The sequence below is a fragment of the Gekko japonicus genome, unplaced genomic scaffold (assembly GCF_001447785.1).
Source record: "Gekko japonicus isolate JY-2015 unplaced genomic scaffold, Gekko_japonicus_V1.1 scaffold168, whole genome shotgun sequence".
NCBI lineage: Eukaryota > Metazoa > Chordata > Lepidosauria > Squamata > Gekkonidae > Gekko > Gekko japonicus.
In genome coordinates, this window is record NW_015167535.1 from 640,060 (window position 1) to 663,809 (window position 23,750).

The 23,750-nt window shown below is 43.3% G+C and overlaps 1 protein-coding gene and 1 pseudogene across 1 annotated transcript in view; both read left to right on the forward strand.

Annotated features, from left to right (window-relative positions):
• Positions 1–23,750, forward strand: part of TBC1D22A (TBC1 domain family member 22A) — a 233,518-nt gene that overhangs the window by 201,210 nt on the left and 8,558 nt on the right. The window lies entirely within an intron of this gene.
• LOC107112372 lies at positions 7,080–8,829 on the forward strand (annotated as a pseudogene).

Here is a 23,750-nt window from a genome sequence, read left to right on the forward strand (position 1 = left end):
GAGTCAACTGTGGACTCACCTAGGGTTTATCACATTTGTTATTTTTTAAACGAAAATAGAAACAGCTCCATCTTCCTCAAGCAGTTCTCCGCTTCTGTCATAATTTCTCTTTGTATTTTATTACCTTACCAATGCAATCCTATACACTTTCTCCAACCTAAGCCCTTTTGACTTCATTGGGCTTAGACTGGAACAACTGTATATAAAAATATGCTATAAAGGGCTTGCTGACCAAACTCCCCGTCGACTGTGAAAATGTGTGTGAATTAAAAAGATATATATGTTGTCCTCCCTTATCCCTATCATTGTTAGTCCCGTGTGAATTCATGAGTAACTGTAAATCGCTCAGAGCCGGCAGCTCTGCAAGGATTGAGCGATCAATAACTTGAAAGATTATTATTAATTGAAAGATATATCTGCTCCTTGTATTCCCTGTGTCACTTGCCTCACATCCACTAAAAAGTAAAGCCTTGCTGGGACAGACCAGTGGTCTATCTAGTCTAGCATCCCTTCTCTCATAGAGTAGCCCACCAGCAATTCTGGAAGACCAACAACATGGCATAGAGGCCAAGACCTCTCCTCAGTGTTGCTTTGTAGTGCTGGTATTCAGAAGTGTAATGCCTCTGAATGTGCAGGTTTCCTTTAGTCATCATGGCTAGCAGCCAGTGATGGACCTATCCTCCATGAATTTTCTACTCTCCTCTCGCCACGTGCCATTCAGTTTCTTCTTAGAATAGGTTTGACTGTATTCTTATCTTATTCAAATTTATAGCTAAATACTATGTAACTCAAATATGTCATATAGAAAGAGCACTGCTGAGCCTCCTTCTGAAACATGTAGGGTGCTTGTCATTTTAGCCTTCCTTTTCCAGGAGAGAAAAGACAAACTTGTTTTCCCCAGATGTATATTATACCCAATGAGACAAATCAGTCTTGCTTAGGCTTTCTTCAGTATTGGAATATTTCCTTCCCAAACCTGTTGTATGATAAAAGCAGAGATTTGTTAGAGCCTTTCTGGCATTTTGGAATTAGTGAGGGGGAAAGTATCAATTATATTTGATTCACATGTAAATTGCAGTTTGGAACAATCTTCCATATTGATTTGCTTTATTTTACACTTGGAAAAAGTTTGATCACTTAATGTGTTTATAGAGGACTGAACATCAAAATAAATTGAACCTCGTAGTAGCTGTTTAATAGGATAATCATCCCTTTTAAAAAAGTAATTACAAAGATGTTTTAAAATGTGCAAGTTGGCATTAAGCCAAGCCAATAATAAAAGCAGCTTCCAAAAGTAAACTAGGTAAGTATTTACCATACCTTCATATTCACCATGGTAACGGTAATTTGTGCTGGCATACTGGGGGGAAATTAGAGCTATGATAAACATAGGTCTAATTTAAGAATTGCCCCCAAAGACCTGAAAATATTTAATTTGGCCAACACCATGAATTTAAAGCAGTTCACGGAATAAACTGAAAGCGACTGCAATGATTAAAATTCATTAATTCAGATAGGAATTCTATATTGTAGGACATAATACTATGCAACAATTCAGTGTAGGCAAAAAGGTTACTTCCTCCCCTGCTCAAGTAGAAATTTGTGTTTGTCATCCAAGCATTCTGCTGTTCTAGATATGCAGAGCTGAAATGCTGAATCCTACTTCCAGCTGATCTGTACATTTCTGATGTTGTATTCCATAGCTGGGATGCTGTACAATGGCAGCTACATATGTAACTGGAAAACAAATCAGGCTTGGCAGGATGTGTGTCGTTTACCCCTCTTGGCAGTATCTTTCCATGGGTCTGTTCTAAAAGTAAGTACCTCATAGGTACGTTTCCCTATTCCAGACCTTAAACACTGCAGCAAGAACTTGAAAATGCGAAGGGAGCCGAGCAAATTCATTACCGTAACCACAGAACCACATATAATGGCAAGATTTCATAGCTACCCGTGGTGGCATAATTTTGAAAAATACAGATCGTCACAGAGGTTGCCTGATTTTCTCATGCTGATGTGTAAGACTGGAGCCAGGTTTAAATAAAAGTTCAGCTGTTTCTCGTTATTTGATCATATCTAACCAGCTTGTCCTTTCAGGCAGTAAAGGTCAGCCTCCGCCTGTGCTCTAACTGTCCTGTAATCTGTGAAGCAGTTTTGTGCACACTCGGATACTATTCTGCAGTTTCCTGAGGCAGTGATAATGTGAGTTCTCCATATTCCTTGGCAAATCCACAAACTATGGGGCACTTCCAAGTCACTCTTCCACGACTGGACTTGCTTTATCAGCATATTCCCCCCCCCCCAATCCGACTCCAGGGTCCATATTTTCCCTCTTGTTTTGTCTGCATTCACAGTGGGGATCAGCACAGGCCGTTCAGTCTCTTGTGATTGATTTCCAGTGGTTATTCTGGGAGGAGTGGATGAGTGGGTGAAATCTTACTGACAGGAAAGGTATTTTTTGCTCGCCTTGGAAACTTCCTGACCTCCTTATTGTATAGTATGGGGCAATGGGCAAATGTACCAGTCAGAAATGCTCTTACACCACTTTTCCCAGAGCTTCTGTTAGATCTGGCATATTCTTTCTAACTGACATTTGAAAGCACCATCAATCTTACCCCTATACTTTCGAGTGTATAAGAGATATAGACCCTAAATTTTATAAGTAGCTATAAAGGGTTACTGAGAGCTGCCAGGGGCCTCTGGAAAAGATTGTTTCTAACACTCCCCCCTATTTAAGGGGGAGAGGGGAAATTATCAATCCTTAGTAATACCAAAATAAATAGATATATTAACCCATCACTTGACTGCAAAACATTTCAAGCGTCCTTTTGCTGTGGGAAAGCACTTGGTATGATTTCAAGGCAAGCAAAATATTAAAATGAGCAGAAATTGATTCCTAGAGGGTTTCCTAACTGTGACTGGGAGTAGCAAGCATACAGGAATCTTGCTGAGTAAGATCATGAAAGCAAAGTGAGGCAGGTGGATTTCATCTTCCATCTTGTCATGCAGCCCCACACTGGGACTGTACCTGCACAGGGCAGCCACGGGCCTTTTCTTTCTAGCTAAAAAAAAAAAAAAAAAACTCCAAAGAGGAGGTCTCCCACCCCTTTCAGAGCTGGTGCATGCATGGGATTCCCACCCAACACACTCTGTGCTCCGTGGGCAAGTGCCCCCCTTTCCTCAGTTCCTTTCTCGCTGCCACAAGGATAGGAAGCTTTCTTGCATGCTCTGTTTATTTTTTGCTTCATCATCTTTTGGATGAGAGAAACTTCTCATTTATTGAGAACGGGTTTGTTGTACTCCATCAAGAGTCTACTTCATGGGAGGCTGCACCCGTCAGGATGTGTCAAGTCTTCTAAGGGTGTGGAGACTGATCAGGATGTCATCCTAGTTCCCCCACGTATTCCATTGCCATACCTCGCCTCTATGACCAGTTCCTTTTCGAACGTAGATGAGGACCAACCTAGCATCCCTGAGGGACAACCTAGCTGTCAGGGTCCTTAGGCAGGTAACACCACACAGGGCTTCAGAAGAAGATAACTGCTTTATTAGGGTTTCCAGTTCTAAAGAACACGTATACAGCTTGTGTCAGGAATGGCTGACAGTATAAGGGCCTCTGACTTATAGTGAAATTAAACATCCCCCCCCCCCATGGAGCTGAAGCCAATTATTATAGTTCGCACGCACGGCAAAAGCAAGCAAGCGGGCACAGCTAAAAGCTGTTACTTTCCCATCAGAGTAAATGCAGCTGGAGACTACAAGGTCAAGCTAGAGATAGCGCACAATAGCTGGACAGGGAAGAGCTGTGTATGAGGAGGAGGGCACCCCTCCACATTCCAGATCCATGACAGGGCTACCTGACATTAGCATCCCTGTGGGACCTCATTTATCTTGGCAGCCTGTGGTTCCCCCTCAGCATTCTAAGTCTATGTCACCATCCTATTTATCTAGATGGGCTTCTGGTAGTGGGCATGATCTGAATGTGAGGGGATACTTGAATACCCACTCTACACTGGTTCTGTTCTGGTCTCTGTACCAAGAGCCTGAAGAAGAGGTCTCTGCAGCATCTCATTATAGTTCTGAGAGTGCTTTGGACCCATCACCTGACAATACCATGGGTGACCCGATCCCAGTATCCCCTAGTGAGGACCTCCATCTCTATGGAGAGCAAATGCTAAGGATGGCTAAAGCCCTGGACATTGATGTTTCTACTTCAGACAACCATCCAAAAGACAGAATACTGAGTTATCTAAACTCCAGTACTCCAGGGATAGTTGCTTTTCTAATCCTGGACAGTTTCTCTGACCTCACAGTCCCAGTCTGGCAAAAACCAGCCTCCATTCAGGCCACTCTGTGTAAGATTGAAAACTTATATAGAGTAAAACAAGATTCTTGAGACTTTCTGTCAACACATCCGCCACCATCTTTCTTAATTACCGAAGACATGAAGGCATGTCAACAACTTGGCCAACATTCATCCCCAGCCAACAGGGAAAGCTGCCATCTGAATGTTTTTTATGCTTCTTTCCGTCTCAATTTTTGGGTAGCAAATTATCAGGTGATTATGGGAGGCTACCAACTTTTCCTCTGGGAAAGTCTTTCACAGTACCTGGACAGATTGCCCAATGAATTCAAGTCCCTAGCTAAACTGATCCAGTCTGAGGCTATAAAACTCTAGAAACAAGAGATTAATATGAGCAGGCATGCCACTGAGGTAGCAGCCAGATTGGTGGCTTCTGCCATAGTCCTCAGGAGGTACTTGTGGCAATGCAACACTGCTCTCCCTCTGGAGATTCAATGTAAAGTTGAGGATCTCCCTTTTGAGGAGTCAGCTCTCTTTTTGCAGTCCACAAACAAGTTCCTCTCCACTAGGAAGAAGAACCGCCAGACAGTCAGATCACTGAGTGTTTTTATCTGCTCCAACCCAGTGTCAGTGCATCTCTCAAAAGCAATATGACTTTGCTATCCCTTTCTACAGGGGCCAGAGGCAACATCACCAGCCATCATTTGTGTATCTTCAACACCCTTTCCAGTCATCCCCCTTTTCAAAAAGGAATGGTACCCCATGGCTGAGACCTACTCAACAGAACCCCGATAAGAACCAAAGTCAACAACCAGCAAAGTTCTGACTAGCTACCCCTGTAGTTATAGATGTTCCCAGTTTTAAAGATAGATTGGTACAGTTTGCAGATGCTGGGTGCCAAATTCAGACAGTTGGGTTTTTTCTGTAGTTCAAGAAAGTTATAGGCTAGAATTATTGTCCCAACCCCCTTGTCACCCGGTTTCTAACTGTTCTTAGAGTTCAGTTAAGGGACCTCTGCTGAAGCGTGCAGTAGAACAGGTTCCAAGGGGGCTTTGTTCCCAGGGTTTTCATTCATTTTTTTCTGGTAGATAAAAAAGATGGTGAGCACAGGCCCATATTGGATCTTAGAAAGTGAAACAAGTTCCTAAAAATTTCAAAGTTCAGACCACGTTCACTGCATCATTTCCACCTGCAGCAGATTAGGCCTAATGGTGAATTGGGAAAAGTCTTGCCTTGAACCCTCTCAGCAAGTTCATTGGTGCCTCCCTCAGTGCTATCACAGGGATAGTCTTTTTGCCTGCAGACAGGGATAAGAACATTCAGACAATGGTGTCGTGCTGTATGAGAAAATGGCAGCTTGTGGAGGGATTCCAATGGTTATTAGGGCTTATGGCCTTGACTACTGCAGTGATTCCATTAGCAAGGCTGCACACATGGAATTTGCAAATTTGGTTTGTCAGGAGGTATGACCCCAACAAACTCTCCCTAAGGCACTGTTTTTCAATACCTAGGGTAGTGGTTAGGTCTCTGCAGTGGTGCCTGAATGACGCTAACTTTTTTCAGGGATCCAATTTGGTTTCTGTGTTCCCTAGGTCACTCTGACCACAGATGTTTCACTGTCGGATTGGGGTGCTCACTGCTAAGGTTTTTCAGTGCAAGGCCAGTGGCTTTCAATTCAGACTACTCCATATTAATCTCTTGGAACTTTGTGCAGTGAGTTTTGCCCTTGTCAAGAATTCCCGATCCAGGGGATCCTTGGTATGAAGGGCAGAGCTCAAAATTACACAACCAACCTGGACTGTGAGTCCTCACAAACCAGGGGGGTAGCCTGCCACCAGCCCATGAAAATATCCCTGCGTTCAGAAGCCAGCGGACAAACTCCTGATCTTTCTGGGATTAAACCAGAATGTCAATCCTGCAAGGTAGGACACTTGCAGAATGAGTTTCTATGAACCAATTGCCAGTATGTGGACGCTTTGGTCTAAGACACTGAATTTAGATTGCAGCTTCTGAAGTTCAGAACAACCAGATATAGTCAAAGAATATTTTTTATTAAAGAATGCAGAATATTTTTTAAAACATTTTTATTGCTTTTTCTATTCTACAAACCTACAAGGTCAAGGGAAGGGAACAACCTAAAACTACAAGTAGCAAGGATCATTAATACATAAATTCAAAATAATCAATATTTCCCTGTTACTCAAATAGTAATACATGAGAGTTAATACTATGCAAATGTAAAAATATAAAGTGAGCAAACACAATCCTGCTTGGCTAAAGTGTGTTTCTTAGCTTTAAGATAGCTAGTTTATAATAAACATCAAACTTTCAAAGTTACTCTATTTTGCTTATTTCTTTCCTCTGCGCTTCTTATCAAAATCTAGTCTAACATTTAAAGGTTTAGGAGCAGCAGCTCCTAATTCTGCTTCCGGGTCAGAGGATTCTGCCGAGCTGTTCGCGGTATTGTCAGAACTTCCCTCCTTTTTATCTTCTTCTTCTTCTTCTTCTGCATCTTTGTTGTCCTCCACTTTCTCAGATCCATCTCTCACTTTCTGTTGTTACTTCAAGAATGTTTTCGCTTCAAGAACAGAGTCAATCTTTTCTTTTTTCCCATTGTAGTTGAAGATAAGGGCTTCCGGTAATATCCATCTGTATGGAGTGGTATGATTCTGCAAAAACAGTGTATTGTCTCCTTCTTTTCCTGATCTCAAATGGAACGTCATTTAAAACTTTTCTGCCTCGCTCCTAGTTGGCACTGGGGCTGCAGCCAAGCCACTCCGCTCCCCGAGACCCCGCGTGCACCACCTTGGCCCGCCTTCGTCCACCGCCTCAGCCATGATCATCTACCGCGACTGTATCAGCCAGGACAAGATGTTCTCGGACATCTACAAGATCAAGGAAGTCGCCTAGAGGCCTCTGCCTGGAAGTGGAGGGGAAGAGGGTGAGCCGGAAAGGAGGAGAAATTGACGATGCTTTGATTGGTGGGAATGCATCTGCTGAGGGCCCAGAAGGAGATGGGGCAGAGGCTACAGTTGTCACCGGCGTCGATATCGTAATGAATCACCATCTTCAGGAAACAAGTTTCACTAAAGAGTTTTATAGGAAGTACATTAAAGACTACATGAAAGCAATCAAAGCTAGACTTTAGGAAACGAAGCCAGAGAGAGTAAAGCCGTTCATGACAGGGGCTGCAGAACAAGTTAAACATATCCTTGCAAACTTCAAAAATTACCAGTTTTTTGTAGGAGAGAACATGCATCCTGAAGGCATGGTGGCATTGCTGGATTTTCGTGAGGATGGTGCAACCCCATATATGATTTTCTTTAAGGATGGGTTAGAAATGGAAAAATGTTGAGGCTTCCGGTCTGGCTCCCGCGAAAGGCAGACGCATCCTCGGGTTGCTCCCGAGGGCGCCTTGCCCGCCTGCGGTGGAGGAGGGAATCCGCGCAAGCGGAGACCCGAACGAGCCCCTCAGATGAGAGGAGCTCGGATCCGGGGCGCTTTAGGGCGTTCCAGGGGGGAGTCTCTCTTTCGGTCGAGAGATCGGAGATTGAGACTCTCGCCATGCCCTGCCCCTTTGGACCTTGCTGCGTGAGCGACCCCGTTCTACGGGGTTTAGCGGAACCACCGGGCGTCACCGAGTGATGAAGCGAATATCCGAAAAAAATGGAAAAGAAAAGACTGGCGTAACTGTGAGTTGTCAAAATACAGAGAAAATGAACTAAGAACGTTTCCCCCCCCCCTTCAGCGGAAAATGAGGAGATTAATCCTCTATAAGCGAGAAAGAAATGTGTCAACGTGAGTGCCGGCTGTTTAATATTTGGACTGTGTATAGCTATGAATCCAACGGGGATTGTGAAGGAAAAGAAAAGTTTGAATTGTGACAGCGAAAAGTGCCTCATGAGCGCTTATAAAAGTCAACAATTGAAGAGGAGAATCCAGCGAAGAGATTGGGAGCGGATAAAAGCGAAATTGAAATTAATACCATTCTCAAAGCTGGAGATCTCCGGGCATGGCATGAAAGGAAGACGACTTATAGCACAGGAACTGAAAGAGTTAACAGCGACCCGAAGGAGGAGGGGAAGAAGCCGGAGGGAGAGAAAAACAGAGGAAGCCCCTCCCGTCACTGAGAGAGGAAAAGTAACCAGCACGTAAAAGAAGCGGTTTTGAATGTGCCCTGAAGAGACTTTTTAACAGAAATTCAAAGGAACATTACTAACATACTAATACAGAAAGTAACTGGAATGGAAAAAAGATGTTTGACAACACGCAGAAGAAGCCTTTGATGATTGGACATTACTAACAGTTTAATCTAACAGTTAATAGATCACTCAGCTTTCTCTCCGTCCCACTATATACCTTCCCTATTTTTCTTTTTAAGCGAAACTCCTCCCCTTATTAGGGGAGTCAATAAAATCTTTATACAAAAAAAAAAAGAAATGGAAAAATGTTAACAAGAGGTCTTCCCTCCTGGATCATCTGTCGTTATCCTCATCGTCATAATTGGCTGCTGCTCTTTCCTCATCCACAAACCATAATGTTTGGCAACTGGACTGCTGTCACCTTGAGCTTAATTTGGATTATTTTGACCCTGAATTGATTGGAGTGGGGGCATTATTTTTAAAAACATGTCATATAGGCTGTCTAAAATAAAATAAAAACTCATTAAAACTTTGTTTTGTTCTCCTTTGATTTTCATGACAATTCCGTTTGTTGCCTTCAAAATTAAGTCTCTGATTGACCTTTTTGAGAATTTCGCATATACTTCCCCGGTAGCTTGTTTTTTTGTTTTTTTATAAATGCTGGATAAGTACGATATACCATATCCAGATCGCTTTGTATCACTTCCGCTGTTAGGCCTACCACGGAAGCAAGCTCTTCACTTAAAAACTCTTTCAAGTTCTCTCCTTTCTGCTTTGGAATGTTTTGAAATCTCAGGACATATGCTGATTTTTCCATTTGAAGAAGTAGCAATTGTTGACTCTCAGAGATTTGTTCTTTTCCCACTACCTCCAGCATTTGTTCAAACTCTGAACTGAATGTCAACTTTTTCAGTTTCTTGGTTAACTTCTCTGTTTTTGCTGAAGCTTCTTTAAGCTCCTTTTGCAACATATCAAACTTGTCGTTGAGATTGGTCATCTGATCCAGTAGAGGACGCAAAGCTGCAGCAATTATTTTAGGAAAGTCTATGGTTGCTTCCAGTTTAGTGACCGGAGACAATGTGCTGGCAGTTCCTGTTATAAGTTTCAATTTCGCCGCCATTCTTTCTGCTCGCTGCATCATTGTTTACAGTTAGCGAGAAATTTTCAGAAGTCTCTGAAGGTCTGGTAATAAACGCTTTCTTGCTAATCCACACCACACTCAATCAAAATCCTCTCCCTTCAAGCCGCCCTCTTGGTCCCTGCTTTTAACTCAGGGTTTTTTTTCCCCCAGGATCGGGATTCCCCTCCCCCTTCTGCTTGTTTGGGATTTGGGGGTGGCTTTACTCTCGAGATTTAGGCAGTTCTCGCTAACTCGTGGGTTCACTCCCATTTTTACTTGTGTTTGTTTAAGATGTAGAGATAATTTCATTCGGATCACTTGCGCGCTCGGGCTGGTATGTACCTCTATGTGCCATTGCTGGCTTCATGCTGCAAGGACCTATCGGGGCAAAAAGGAGCCTCAATCCCTTGGCTTCCGCCTTGGGAGAGGCACCTCACGTGCCCCAGGCTGAGACCCCCCTACAAGGGGTCGCGGGGGTCCAAGATCAACTTGGACCCCTCCCCATCAGCATGTTTGCGGGCCACTCACATCAGAGCAATGATGGAACACACCTGCCTGCAAGTCACCAAAAACCGGAAGTCCCAAAGAATGCAGTATATTTTTGAAGAACAGCTATGAACAGAAAACAAGAAAAGCTTGCTGAGGTTCTAGCTACACAGTTAAATCCTAAGGCATAGTTACCAGGTTATGCTTCTTGAATGAACCCAGGCAATCATTTCAAGTCTTTGTAATCCAGGCATGGCTTAACCCATTGTAGGATTAACCCATGCCTCTGGAGAGTTGAAGCAGGCTGCTCCAACTGACACAGAGTGACAGAAAATGATAGCTACTTAAAGTCTGAGATCTGGACAGGCTGAGGGCCCTTGCAGCCAATCCAAAAGTCAGATTATCTAAGTTATCTTGACATAGATCTGTGAACAAATGATTCTGCAGAAAAGCATTTTATGACAGGAGCTTCTCTCTGTAGTGTAGATCAAGCATCAAAAGAAGTGAGGTGTGTGTTAGCTCCAGGTGACCAAATGGTTACTCCTTGGTACTGTTATTCAAAGCACCAAGTGAGACTTGATAACTTTCGCTTGACAAAACCCCAGATGCCTCCCTTTGATCTGTTCCCCATGATCCCACCTAAGTTTTGATAATTCTATGTCTAATGATAGAACAAGAAAATAGTCTAGAGGTCTATTTTTCTTTACAGCCCTTACCCCCTTTTCAGATATTTTCAGGGGCAAGAGGGTGTTGATCCAAGTGGACAACACCACAACAGTATATTATTTCAACAAACAAAGAGGCACATTGTCCCGGAAGCTTTAGAGGCAGTAGTGGCTTGGGAAATAGCTATGAGTATTGGAGCCCTCCCCAGGGCCATCCACACAGCAGGGACTTGAAATACAGACGCTGAGCAGGGTCTGTCAGACACACTATAAATGGCTATATCAAGCCAATTTTCAACACATGGGGGTATCCTCATTTGAACCTGATTTCCACAGCAGAGGCCAGGAAAGCACCAGTCTTCCACTCCCTAGTGCACCGGACTTCCCTGGAGGATGCATTCCATATCCCTTGGTCCGGCGCTCTCTTTTATGTGTTTTCTCCCTTCCCTCTCCTAAATAAGGTTATAGGGAAAATAGTGGCCGAGCGGATGGATGGCATCCTAATAGGTCTCTTCTGCCCTGCCAGATCTGGTTCTCAGAGCTGTTCCACTTAGCGAGGGCAGATTGCATACTGTTTCCTCCCGCCTCAGACCTATTGATGCACGGTCTGTTGCTGCACCATGATATAGCAAAGCTACACATGATGGCATGGAGGATTCGGCCATAGAGTGTTCTTCTTCCCAAGGAGTAAGAGATATCTTGCTTCAGGCCCATAAACCCTCAACAAGATATTCTTATGACAGAAAATGGGCTTGTTTTGATTCTTGGGCATCTTCTAGGGAGGAATGCCTTTTTACCTGCCTATTAGCATTGGTGTTGGAATACCTGTTGTCACTGGTTTAGCAGTGTCTTCAGTATAGACCCACCTAGTGGCCATTTCCACCTTCCATGAGGAGATGCAGGGACATACTGGGGGTTTTTGTCCATAAGTTGGCTCAACGTTTTTCAAAGGGGATGACCAATGTTTTCCCACAACACCCCATATTATTCCCCGGTGGTCATTGCCTTTAGTAGTAGCCAGACTGATAGAGTTCTTAGTGGCTATTACATCAGCCAGAAGAGTCAGTGAACAGGCGGCTTTGAGGACTGATCCACCTTTACTCAAAGTGTTTAGTGAGTGTGCTGCATTACACCTGAGTTTAGACTTTCTACTTGAGGTTGTCTCCAAGTTCCACCTAGCACCGGAAATTGTCCTACCAGTATTTTTCCCCGCTCCGAGCTCAGAAGTGGAAAAGGTCCTGCATACCCTGGACATTAGGAGGACCCTCCTTTACTGTATGAATAGAACCAAACCATTTCGTAAAAACAAAGCACTATTTATTTGTTATTGGGGTCCCAAGAAGGGAAACACTGCTTCAGCACAGTCAGTGTCTAGCTGGGTAGTTGCAGCCATCCGTTCCTGCTATATGACATCCATAGAACCGTGACCATTCGATGTGAAAGCACACTCCACTCAAGTGCAGGGGTCATCTGCTACTTTTCATAAATGAGTTCCCCTGCTGGACATCTGCAAGGCAGCAGCCTGGCTGACAGAGGACACATTCATGAAATACTACACGTTATACCTTCAGTCAAGGAAAAAGGCATATGTGGGCAAGGCTATTCTGCAGGCTCTGTGTGAGAAACTCACTCTGCCTTCTCTGGTGAGTAGGTTGCTAATGGTCCCAGTGTGGGGCTGCACAAGAAGATGGAAAATGAAAACAGAGTTGCACTTACCTGTAACTGTTGTTCATTGACATATTCTGTCAGACACACATTCCCTCCCTCCTGCCCCGCTGTGAGCTCTCACAGGGCCTCTTGTGCCATGGAAAAGAGGGCTTGCGGCAGCTTAGCAGGAATTGAGGGAAGGGGGGTGCCTGCCCATGGAGCATGTGGTGTGTTGGGCAGGAATCCGGCACATGTACCATCTCAGAAAAGAGTGGCAAGCCCCCTCTTTGGAGTTTTTTTTAGCTAGAAAGAAAATGTTTGTGGCTGATCTGCTCAGGGGCAGTCCCAATGTATGTTTGCACAGAAGACATCGATGAACAACAGTTACTGGTAAGTGTATCTCTGTTTTCCTAGCTTCTTGGGGCTCTCAGAGAGACAGAGAAAACCTTAGTACCCCCATTCTCCCCCTCTTAGTGGCACTGGCTACCTTCTGCCTTTCTACACGAGTCATGGAGCGGCATGAACCTCCTTATTGGGAGAAGGTAAGGCTGTGCTATGATTCACACAGAACCTTTGAAGGCAGACAGTATTTTTGCTTCTCTGAATTGTGAATAATTGAATGAAACAACCACACTCCCTGCAGGAATACAACAGAATTACTGGCCACTGGCAGAGGCTAACTGAAAGGAGGCAAAATAAGGCCAGAGCAGTGACGCATGCAGAGAAGTAGTGGGCATTCTTCTCTGTAGATAGGTATTTGGACTCACTGGCTAAATAATAAACAAGTGCCTCCCCTTTTAGTTGAGGACTGTGACCGCTTGGGTTTTGAATGTGCCTCTCCAGTTTTTCTCAGGCACTGTTTCTTGATGACCCCTTACCTGAAGAGGGTAAGGTCTCAAAGCCTGTTCTTAGCCACTGAGTTATGTCCCCTTCCCCCACCCACCCACTGGGAATCCTGCCTCTAGCTAAGAGAAAAAAGACTATCAGTGTCTCGGGATTCTTAGATATCATGTTGAAATCTTTTATTATCACCACATAAATGCTGGCGAAGAGCCACTGCAAGTAATGCTAGAAGAATCAGATAACCTAGTGTTCCCCGCAAAGCACAAAAAACATAGCTTTGCGTCACTGGATTGGCTTCAAAAGGATAACTGTCTTTGGAAAGTCAGCTTTAACTCTAGTCAGATTAATAGCTGAGGCTTTTCTTGTAGTAAGATCCATGTCATTACAGGTATCCTACTTGAGAGAGAGAGAGAGAGATTAAACGAGCCATCCTTTGATAGAATTGCCTCTTGTTGAAATCATAGATATGGACGCAGGGAAGCAAGTTTTGTCCTGACGTGTGCTTTATCTTCTGCATTTCTTCCTTTGTGTTGACCGTAATGGAAGCTCTATCATACAGCAATCTGAGAGCAGCACAGAGATAGCAGAATAGCAGCATGACTCAGCAGGTGGACAGTTTTGGCTCGCGAGCTCGGTACTGCAGTCTTCCTATCTCCATCAAATGTACCTCATTTATTTCTCTAGTGTTATGTTTGGAGTGGTTCCAGCCACCCTAAATGCACTGAATTCATGCTCCATTGATGATGCAGGCATTGCTATCTTGTCTCCTCACAACCTTGCTGTATATGTGCTACTGTTTCCCTTATGCTGGCATATCTCCTCACTAATATGTAATGTACCACAAGCTGCAGCACCCTGTTAAAAGAATTTGACACTTTTTTTCTTTATTTTTGAAAAGGATCCATTAAGGGTTATTCATTCTCTCTCTCTCTCTCTCTCTCTCTCTCTCTCTCTCTCTCTCTCTCTCTCACACACACACACACACACACACACACACACACACACACACACACACACAGACTATTGAGCATCCACCACTGCTTCATCCTTAACAAAGCTGTTTTACATATTATGCATATTACATACTGCCCCAATCTTTAAATGCGTCGAAATTTCTCCTTGGCAACGCTCCTTTTCTTTAAGGAAAGCTATAAAAATAGTGTGGTCAGACCAGTAAAATCTAATTATTTGGAGAATAATGAACTACCTTGTTCCTGAAGTGGAAAACTTCCAAAGCATTTACATCCTTCAAGTAGTTTCATTCAGTTTGTGTTTAAAACAAAATTTGAGTAGTCATTCTTCTCAGTTTGTACTCTGGTTTTTGTATAGTGTCCAAAGGCCAGAATATCTAAACAACCTCCTATTCCAACTACCAGAATCCTATATACCACAGTCTCCAACAAGTTAGGGACAGGATGACTACACAGGTTTCCTATGCAGCTGCTGGAAACCACAGGGTGTAATTGAAGCAACAGTGACTTCGTATTCAGCAGTGTTAAACCAAATGCATTAAACAGCGTTCTCCACATCATTTAGGTTGGTCTGTAGTGGCCCACTTATGGAAGGTGGCCTTGGAAGTCTTTTTGTCGTTCAGGTGAGCTGTAAACACTGGGTGGACGGGATTGGATTCAGTGGGAAATTTCTGGTGACGTAGAGGGGGGATGTTCAGTGGTTCATCCCTCCCACAGCAGACCTCTAACTCTTCTCATGCCATTCCTAGATGCCCCTGCCCCATAGGAGCATCATTTCTGGGGGTGTTTTGTGCAGCAGCAGGATTGGGAAATCAGAGAAATCTCTCTCCATTGAAAGAAATTCATTTGGTGTGCAGAGATTTTGCATAGAAATTAACTTCAGTATTTACACAAGGATGTGCAGACACAAGGATGTGCAGTCATGTGCTTGCAAACTGGTGTGTTTGCCACTGTTATTAATTTCTGTGCATGTGAGGGAAGCTGGGCTATACTGCCTGCCTGAAATATAAGGCTCTTTGTAGCTGATTTAAGAAGCCCTGGTGAAGAGGGGCATTGGTTTTAGAAGTGTACTTTTTGTAAATAAGCAAGGTAAAGTATATACTTCTCTCAAATCTTGCAATTTGATTATTAATTTGTGTAACATTTGCTTCTCAATAAAATTTCAAGTGAGATTGTCTTTACTAGATATTCATAGTATTAATGAATGGTTGTAGCAGTATGAATTCAGATCAGCATTCCCAACCTTATTGGGAACTTTTGGATTTTGAGAACAAATAGTGGGCAGCCAATATAAATGGCCGCCAGGGTGTGTGTGAGCATGTAGCCACCCACAGAATGGCTACTGTGGGAGCTGGGGCCAGTCACAAAGCATTGGCAGGCCAAGCAAACTATGATGGAGGCAGCTGTTTCTGAATAGGTTCTCTCTCACTCACAAAGTTGATACATTCTGAAATCCAAGGCTGGCTGCTTGGTTTGAGAAAGAACGAAATGGGCACCAGGGCACAAAGCCATGGACTTCATTGTGCCCAAAGGTACCATACTGGTTTAGGTAGCCTCTTGTTCCTGTTTCCCTCACATCTAAGCTAAGGCTGATCTGCTTCCATCCAGCTCTGACTCAGAACAACAGATTATTGATAAGTAGATAATAAAAGGGACTTTTTGGATTGTGATTCATGGGGGAAGGAAAGTGAAGTGGTTCGCCTTGCCCAGCGGAAACCCTCCTCTCCAAAGTCTGTTGTATCCCCCAGTGTCTTTCCAAATCATGTGTCTCTAGCCTGAAGATACGACACTTCTACCTTAAGATGAAATCAAGGTGTGTGTGTGTGTGTTATTAAGCATTCGGTGGATGAATTTTGTACCATGCCGAAGAGCATGCATCATTCCAAAATCCCTGCTTACCAATAGCAGGAGAGGGACTACTGCAGATTTTTCTGTCTTTTATTTACTTATTTATATCCCACAGCATGACACAACAAAGCACTCAGAACAGTTAACTAAAATGTATATTTTAAAAAATCTATTAAAAAAATATAAGCCATAGTCTGGAAAATCTTACAAAATGGCTTAGAACAGCATACAAAATCAAAAGCTTTAGCCTAACCCCTAAGTGTTTTCAGCATTTAAACAAACAAAAACAGAAAATTAGCCTATTGTACTTCTCTGCAGTGGGAATACCAGGAAATTGGATAGTGGTGATAAGCCAGCGTGTTTCAGATGCTTAGCCCTGGAAGGGTGTTGCTTTATTTACTGAGTGGTATGGTTGAGTGTAATTCAGCATGAGAGGTTTCGTGTGTGTTTAGCTAATACAGAACAAGGGCCTACTTCATACACTTGAAAATCTTAGGAAGTATCTCTTCGTTCCAGCCGTATAGGGAAGTAACACAGCAGGTTCCAGGAGGAATCCCCAACATCTCCAGTTAAAAGGAACAGATAGTGGATGATGTGAAATACCTCTGTCTGAGATCACAGAAAGCTGCAGCTAGTCAGATCAGTGTTGAGCTAGATAAACCAATAACTTTGACATATATGTTGTATCTGTTGATGGGCAGCCAGCTGGATATCTCCCCAACTAATTTGACTGAGGGGCTAGAGGCCATAGTTGGATGGTTGATGATGGTTGAAACAGAACTGGCTGAGAATAAATCCTGCTAAGATGGAGGTTCTGTGGCTGGGTGGGAGAGATTCAGGATTGGGGTGCCAACTTCTGGCTCTTGATGGTGCACCCCCTAATACCGGCATCAACTGTCAAGAGCCAGGTGTGATTCTGGATGCCTCCCTAGATCACAAATGTTGCCAGACTGGCATTTTTCCAGCTATGCCAACTGTCCCCTTCCTGTCTTGTTCCGATGTAGCCCCAGTAATCCATGCAACGGTCACCTCCAGACTAGACTACTGTAACTCGCTCTATGCAGGGCTACCTTCAAGACTGACCCAGAAACTGTAACTGGTCCAGAATACAGCAGTGCGGGTCTTTATTGGAACCCTACAAATGGCACATATTCAACCAGTACTGTGCCAGCTGCACTGGCTCCAGGTGGAGTACCAGATCAGGTTCAAGGTTCTGGTATTAAACTATAAAGCCCTAAACAGTCTGGGACCCACATATCTTCAGGACCACCACTCCTGATACACCCCCAAAGAACATTGCACTCTGTGGAGAAGAACTTACTGGTGATACCTGGCCCAAAAGACATCTGGCTGCTCTCAACCAGAGCCAGGGCCTTTTTGGCCCTGGCTCCAACCTGGTGGAACTATCTGCCGAATGACATCCACACTCTGCGGGACCTAATGCAGTTCCACAGAGCTTGTAAGGCAGAGATGTTCTGCCAGGCTTTTAGTTGAGGACAGTGACAGTTTCCATCTTGTCTACTTCTTGCCTCTCCCCCCCCCCCACGAGGCAGGGGCACACTTTGTAGTTTTACGAGGCAGTGGCACACTTTGTAGTTTTAGCGCCATCTGGAAATGTCTAACTGTTGTATTTTCCTATTCTTTTAAATTGTTTATTAATTTATGAATGTGTTTTTATTGTTGTACACCTCCCTGAGCCTTGTTTGCACTGGGGAGGGTGGCCTAGAAGTTCAATAAATAAATAAATATAAGACAGCTTGATATGCTCACATATGTTCAAGACTGACAGGTAGTGCTTCTCTGTGGTGAGTCTCATGAGGCCCATTCTTTACATGGTACACTTGCACAAATCACTGCCAGACATCACAATCAAGGTCAGATGTTAATTCTTCCATGTGACTACTTTTACAAGTTCTTTTTGCATAAGCCTATGTTCCTATCCTGGGCTCATTCCATTGCAATTACAATAGTTTTGCATATAATGTGAAGATTGCTTATAACTGGTGTAAAAGTGTATATTCATAACTCTTATGTGTATTTAAACAAGGTAAAGAAAAGAGCTCTATCCATTAACATGACATACTATCTTTGGCCCCACTGTTGAATTCCAGCTGTTTTGTATGCCATTGTAAAATGCCTGTTTAGTACCAACCCTAAGTAATAACGTTTTAAGTTTTCAAAGCTGGGGATGGAAATGGTAGAAAACGCAAGTAAAATAATCAGCAGCCATTCTCTTTTTGGATCCATCACCAATCAGTATCAAGAATCAGTACACAACTGGTAAAGAGTTGGTGTGATGTGTTTGCTCATGGCTGATAAACTAGGAATTGTTACTGCAGGGCTCCGTATATGTTATATACATGCAGCAGGGGTCCCCAATGTGTGATGCCCGTGGGCACCATGGCTCCCACCAGTGTTTTTTCTCGTGCCCACCAAGTGTTTTGAGAAAGTGGGTTGACCAGATGTGGCTTTTTCCCAACACGACTTCTGACTGGCCTTTGGAAATTTGATTGGCTTTGCAGATATTTAAAAATATTGCTTCAGTAACAGCTGCTGCCACAGCACAAGGTATGCAACAAAATATGTTCATTTAAAATGTATCCTGTTAAACATACCATCACTGAAATGTTGAAGAATTACTATTAAAGTTACGCATGACCTCACTCCTTGACATTTTGTGGCTGGCTCCACCTCCTGCAGAAGCCATGTAGTGCTTTATCACCTTGTGACAGAATTCCAATAGTGCCCACAGACATGAAAACGTTGGGGATCCCTACAATAGAGTGTCAGAATTTAGCATATTACTAATGGAGGGGGGGGGAAGAGAAATGACAGCCGTTCAATTACCCCCAAGCAAGCCAAATCGGGAGACTTCTTACTGATGTTGTCACCTTTCCTTAATCATAAAAAAATCTCATTAACTAGATCCTATTCCACAAAAGTGCTAACCTGTTTTGTTTTTTTCCTATCTTAGATATGTGGTTTAAGATAGTAATTTACAAAGACGGGGGAGATTGAAGTAGAATTTCTCTTTTTCTTGTTGGGACAATGACTGGCTCTCTCATGGGCTATTGAATCTGTTAGTGTGCACTCATGCATACTTTTTGCAAACATGCAATATTCTGTGGATACTTGACTTGTACACTGATGGTATGAATAGGTGGCAGTATCCCATTTGTTGTTCTTCTCTGAAAATGTTATTAAAACTTAATTTTAAGACATATCTGTTACATAGGGGTTATATTAACCTACTGACCCATAATTTTCTGTATGTTTAACTTCCTAGTAAATCTCTTTTCCCCCTCACTAACCAAGTGATATATATACTTGGAGAGAAACACATAATTTGATTTTTCTGTTTATTCAAAATAAGTGTATGTATAACCTAAATATCAAAAGCTTCTTTAGCATGCAGGGAACCAGCCTCACTTGTGGCGCTCTAGCCACTGAGGTGACCTGCCCAACAGAAATGCCAGTAATTCATAGCTGTCACTGGAGATGCCTCCATCTGAAGAAAATTGTTTTCTTTCCATGTTTCTTTCTTCAATGGAAACTGAATAACAATGTCAATTATTGGCTTTATCACTGTGTAGCCTCCAGAGAAGATGAAAATCTCACTTAACTACTAAATTCAATCAAAGCAGTTGATGAGAGGACAAATAGGAACAAAAAAAACCCTTTTGGAATATGAAATGGGTAATGTGTAATGAGGTGACAGATGCCTTTCTTTTCAAACAAGCTGATGGGGATAGAGGAGTAATTTTTGTCTTTTTTTTTTTACTTCTAGTCTCTTAAGGTTCACAAAATGCTGGTATATGTAAGACTTAGTTATCTTATGACAAAGAATTGTCACACGGCTACAGCATGAGTGGAAAAGGAACAGAAATATAAACATGAATTCTTTTATTATCGGGCTCCAAACAAACTAGATTCAAAATTCCTCCAAGATATTGGTTGGCCCTTTCATTCATAAGAGAAGAAGAGAAGAGGGCCTCTTCTGAAGCCCTCCTGTCTGTCCCTTCTCCTGTAGAAATGAGGCAGGTGGTGACAAGAAATGATAATTTTACAGGAGATTAGTAAAAAGGCATGTACCTAGTCCCAGCTTGGCATACAACAATGTTTTAAAGTGTGGTGATATTTAAAAGGCACCACAAGTGTGTTGCAAAACAAAATAAACACAGAAAACTTTTGTCAGAGTATCAGGTAGCTGAATCCAATGAGCTAGTCAGAAAATTGGGTTTTAGGATGTATTTGAATTTTACGATCAGGATAATTTTTTAAAGACATGTCTATCTTAAAATGTAACAACCATTCTTGTTGGTGTGGAGTGGTCTTCTTTTGTCTACCTGTAGTTTAACTTTTCTGTGAATCATGCTTCTGTTTTGTTTGATTCATTGGTTAAAAGGTCACAGAATGTGGAAGAAAGGTTAAAAATAAGATAACAATGTTCTTTTTGTAGACAGTTGGTTTGCAAGAAACTTTTACACTCAGGTGAAGGATCTAACTGTTTAAATCCAACTCCAAATTTATTTAGTAACCACTGAGAAATAAAAGAGAATTCCACATAAAACTAGATACTCAAGATTTTTAAAACCTGGCTGCTTATCCATTCAGCAGGTATGGAGAGGGACTATTCCTTTTAAATGAACAGAGGGAGTTCATCAGCAACACTGATTTATGGCATGTCTAGGATATGTGGCTTCAGAGACTTTAAATTCACTTTTACCATTGAAAATGTGAAGTGTTTCATGAACATGCATTGCATTCCTCCTGAAATCATCTTTCTTCATGTTTCACAGGTGTATATCATTATAATTTTGTATTGCATGTTAATGCTTGTGTCCTATGCTACAGAAAAGCAGAGCAATAACTTCTGAATATATGCTAGTCTATATACTAATAGTGAAGTTAGCCAAATCTGAGGATACTTAAATCTGGTGACTGGAGCTGTGAATGGGTAAGACAGATCTTTCTACAAACCTGAAAAGATCCTGTGAAATCGGGGGGGGGGGCTTTGAGGGGAGTGTAAAAACTCAAAAATGGTAAAAAGAGCACCTGTAGCTTTAAGCGATGGATTCCTTCATTGGCTGTTGCTAAGCAACCACAGTATTTCAAGCTTGGTTTTGTGAGTAAAAAGGCAGGGGAAGGGGGCAGGGCCCTTTCAGGCCTGTTTTATCCTTTGAGGGAGGACTCCTTGGGCCAGACCTAACTCCTAATTGGGAAATTCCTGGAGATTTTGTGGTAGAGTCTGAGGAGGGCAAGCTGTGGGGGCTCAAGTGGTTAAGATGCTGAACTGCAGGCTGTGGAAGGTCGGTAGTTCAGCAGTTCGAGACCCGAGTGTGCTGCATGATGGAGTGAGCTCCCATCTCTAGTTCCAGCTCCTGCCAACCTAGCAGTTCGAAAGCAAGAAATTGCAAGTAGATAAATAGGTACCACTTCAGTGGGAAGGTAACAGCATTCCGAGCGCCTTGGTGTTTAGTCATGCCAGCCACATGGCCATGGAAATGTCTTCGGCCAGTGCTGGCTCTTCGGCTTTGAAACGGAGATGAGCACCGCAACCCTAGAGTCGGATTCGACTGGCTTTCGAGCAAGAGAACCTTTACCTTTACCTGAGGAGGGCAAGGTTTCGGGAAGGGAGAGGCCTCAGCTGACTATAATGCTTATAGATATAGAGTCCATCCTCCAAAACAGTCATTTTCTCCAGGGGAGTTCAGTTGTAACTCTGGGAGATCTCCAGTTCCCACTTAGAGGTTGGCAACCTGGAAGCAACCTCTGGATGACTTGAAAGCACCCAAAACTTGCATGACTCAACTAGGCCTGGCAGCTTGCTAATGTTCAACAACACTCATCCTACGAAAGCCAGTATGCTGCAGCATTTAGAGCTTCAGACCAGAGTCTGGGAGATCCAAGTTCAAATCCCCATTTTGCTGTGGATGCTCACTGAGTGGTTTTGGACCAGTCACATACTTTCAGCCTAACCTACTTCACAGGGTTGTTGTGAGGATAAAAAGGAGAGGAGAGTAATATAAGCTGCTTTTATCCCTGCTGTGGAGAAAGGTGTGTTATAAATGGAGTAAATAAAGGATATAGCTGAAAATGGGAGGCAGATAAAAGGTAGGTTGGTGAGTGGCTGAGAAGGAGAGAATAAGGCAGGGAGATGATATGGGGGTTTCCAGGAGAAGGGGGAGAGGTAAACGGGAAAGTGAGATGCTACTCCACAAGGCCTTTGAGGGTTCCCTACCATCAGACCCATACGCACTCCCCAGACAGCCTGGCACCTTCCCCAAACAGATGTGCCTCCCCCCCCCCCCGTGAAGTGCCCACCTGGCTTGCCGGGGGAGGGGAAGCACGTCTCACCTCACGCTCGGCATGCTTCCGGTGCCATTGTAATGCCTGAGCTGCTTGGGAGGTGCAAGATGAAGTTCCTGTCTTTGCTCTTCTCTTGGATTGCCTGCAAAGGTAGGGGGGAGGGTAGGAAGGGGATGTGAGGAGAATAGTCTGTTTGCACCAGGGTTTAAAGGGCTGCTCTGGGGATGTTGCCTGCTGCTGCTAGCTAGCCAATGGAACCAGGTTGTGTCTTTGATCTTCTGGGGGTAGGCTTTGATTCTGGAGCAATGTACAATGCTTCAGAGAGAATACAACTCCCAGACACAAATCCTGGCCTTTCTTTATTATTTCTGAACTGGCCCAGGTGCTGCTCCTTCTCTCCCCCCCCCATTTTTACCTGTCAGCTCTTACATGGCCATGTCTCTCCTCCTCTGTATTTCCCTAACAACAACAACAACCTGTGATGTAGTCAGCTCCACTGTGCTAAACTGCCCCCATGCCCCCCCCCCAACAACAGTTTTCTGGATATGGGGCTGCCTATCATGCAAGTGAGCCCAGCCCAGCAGCTGGCACCACACAACTGAGCCACAGTTCTCCTAGGTAGAAGCTGCTAGGGTGGAGGAGGAAAAGATAGAAGGTAGATTGGATGTTGGGTGGGAAGGAGATAAGAGTTTCCAACTCCAGGTTAGGGAATTCCTAGAGATTTGGGACGTGTAGACTGGGAAGGATGGAGTTTGAGGAGGCAAGGGACCTCAGAGGGGTATATTGCCATAGACTCCACCCTCCAAAGCAGACATTTCATCTCTGGGGACTAGGGTTGCCAACCTTCAGGTGGAACTCCACCAATGTTCACTGTGCAAAAGTGATTCTAATCCAATTACAGTCCACAAATTTGCTTCTTCTTCTTCTGTTTCTTTATTCTACGTCATGCTGCTGCTGCTTCCAACAATTGCCATGCGACTACAGATTTCCCGGGTAAACGCTCTGTTTCCCTCAGTGCTTCATCAGGTCGCTTTATATTTGGAGCTGTTTTACAAATAAATTACAATATAGTTACAACTCTTATTCATTTGTTCTTTTTCAAGTGTGAGTAATCAAGGACATTCTTACCCCATGCTCTACGTATCCTCAGAATTAATCTTGTATTTTCTCGGCATCTGCTGGCTCTCATTACTCACTATCTCTGCAGCTGCTCTATTATCCTACCATGCCTTGATTACTCACACCTGTTACAGCCCAGTGTCATTTCCAGAACTTATTTCAGGTAGCTACCAATTATAAAATTATACAGATAGCTAAATAAATGAAGATAAATCAAGAGCTAAATTTAATCCTTTAGGTAACATCATTTGAAATTTAAAAATAAAATAGGCTTCCTTGCGTAGCAATTCTTTAGTC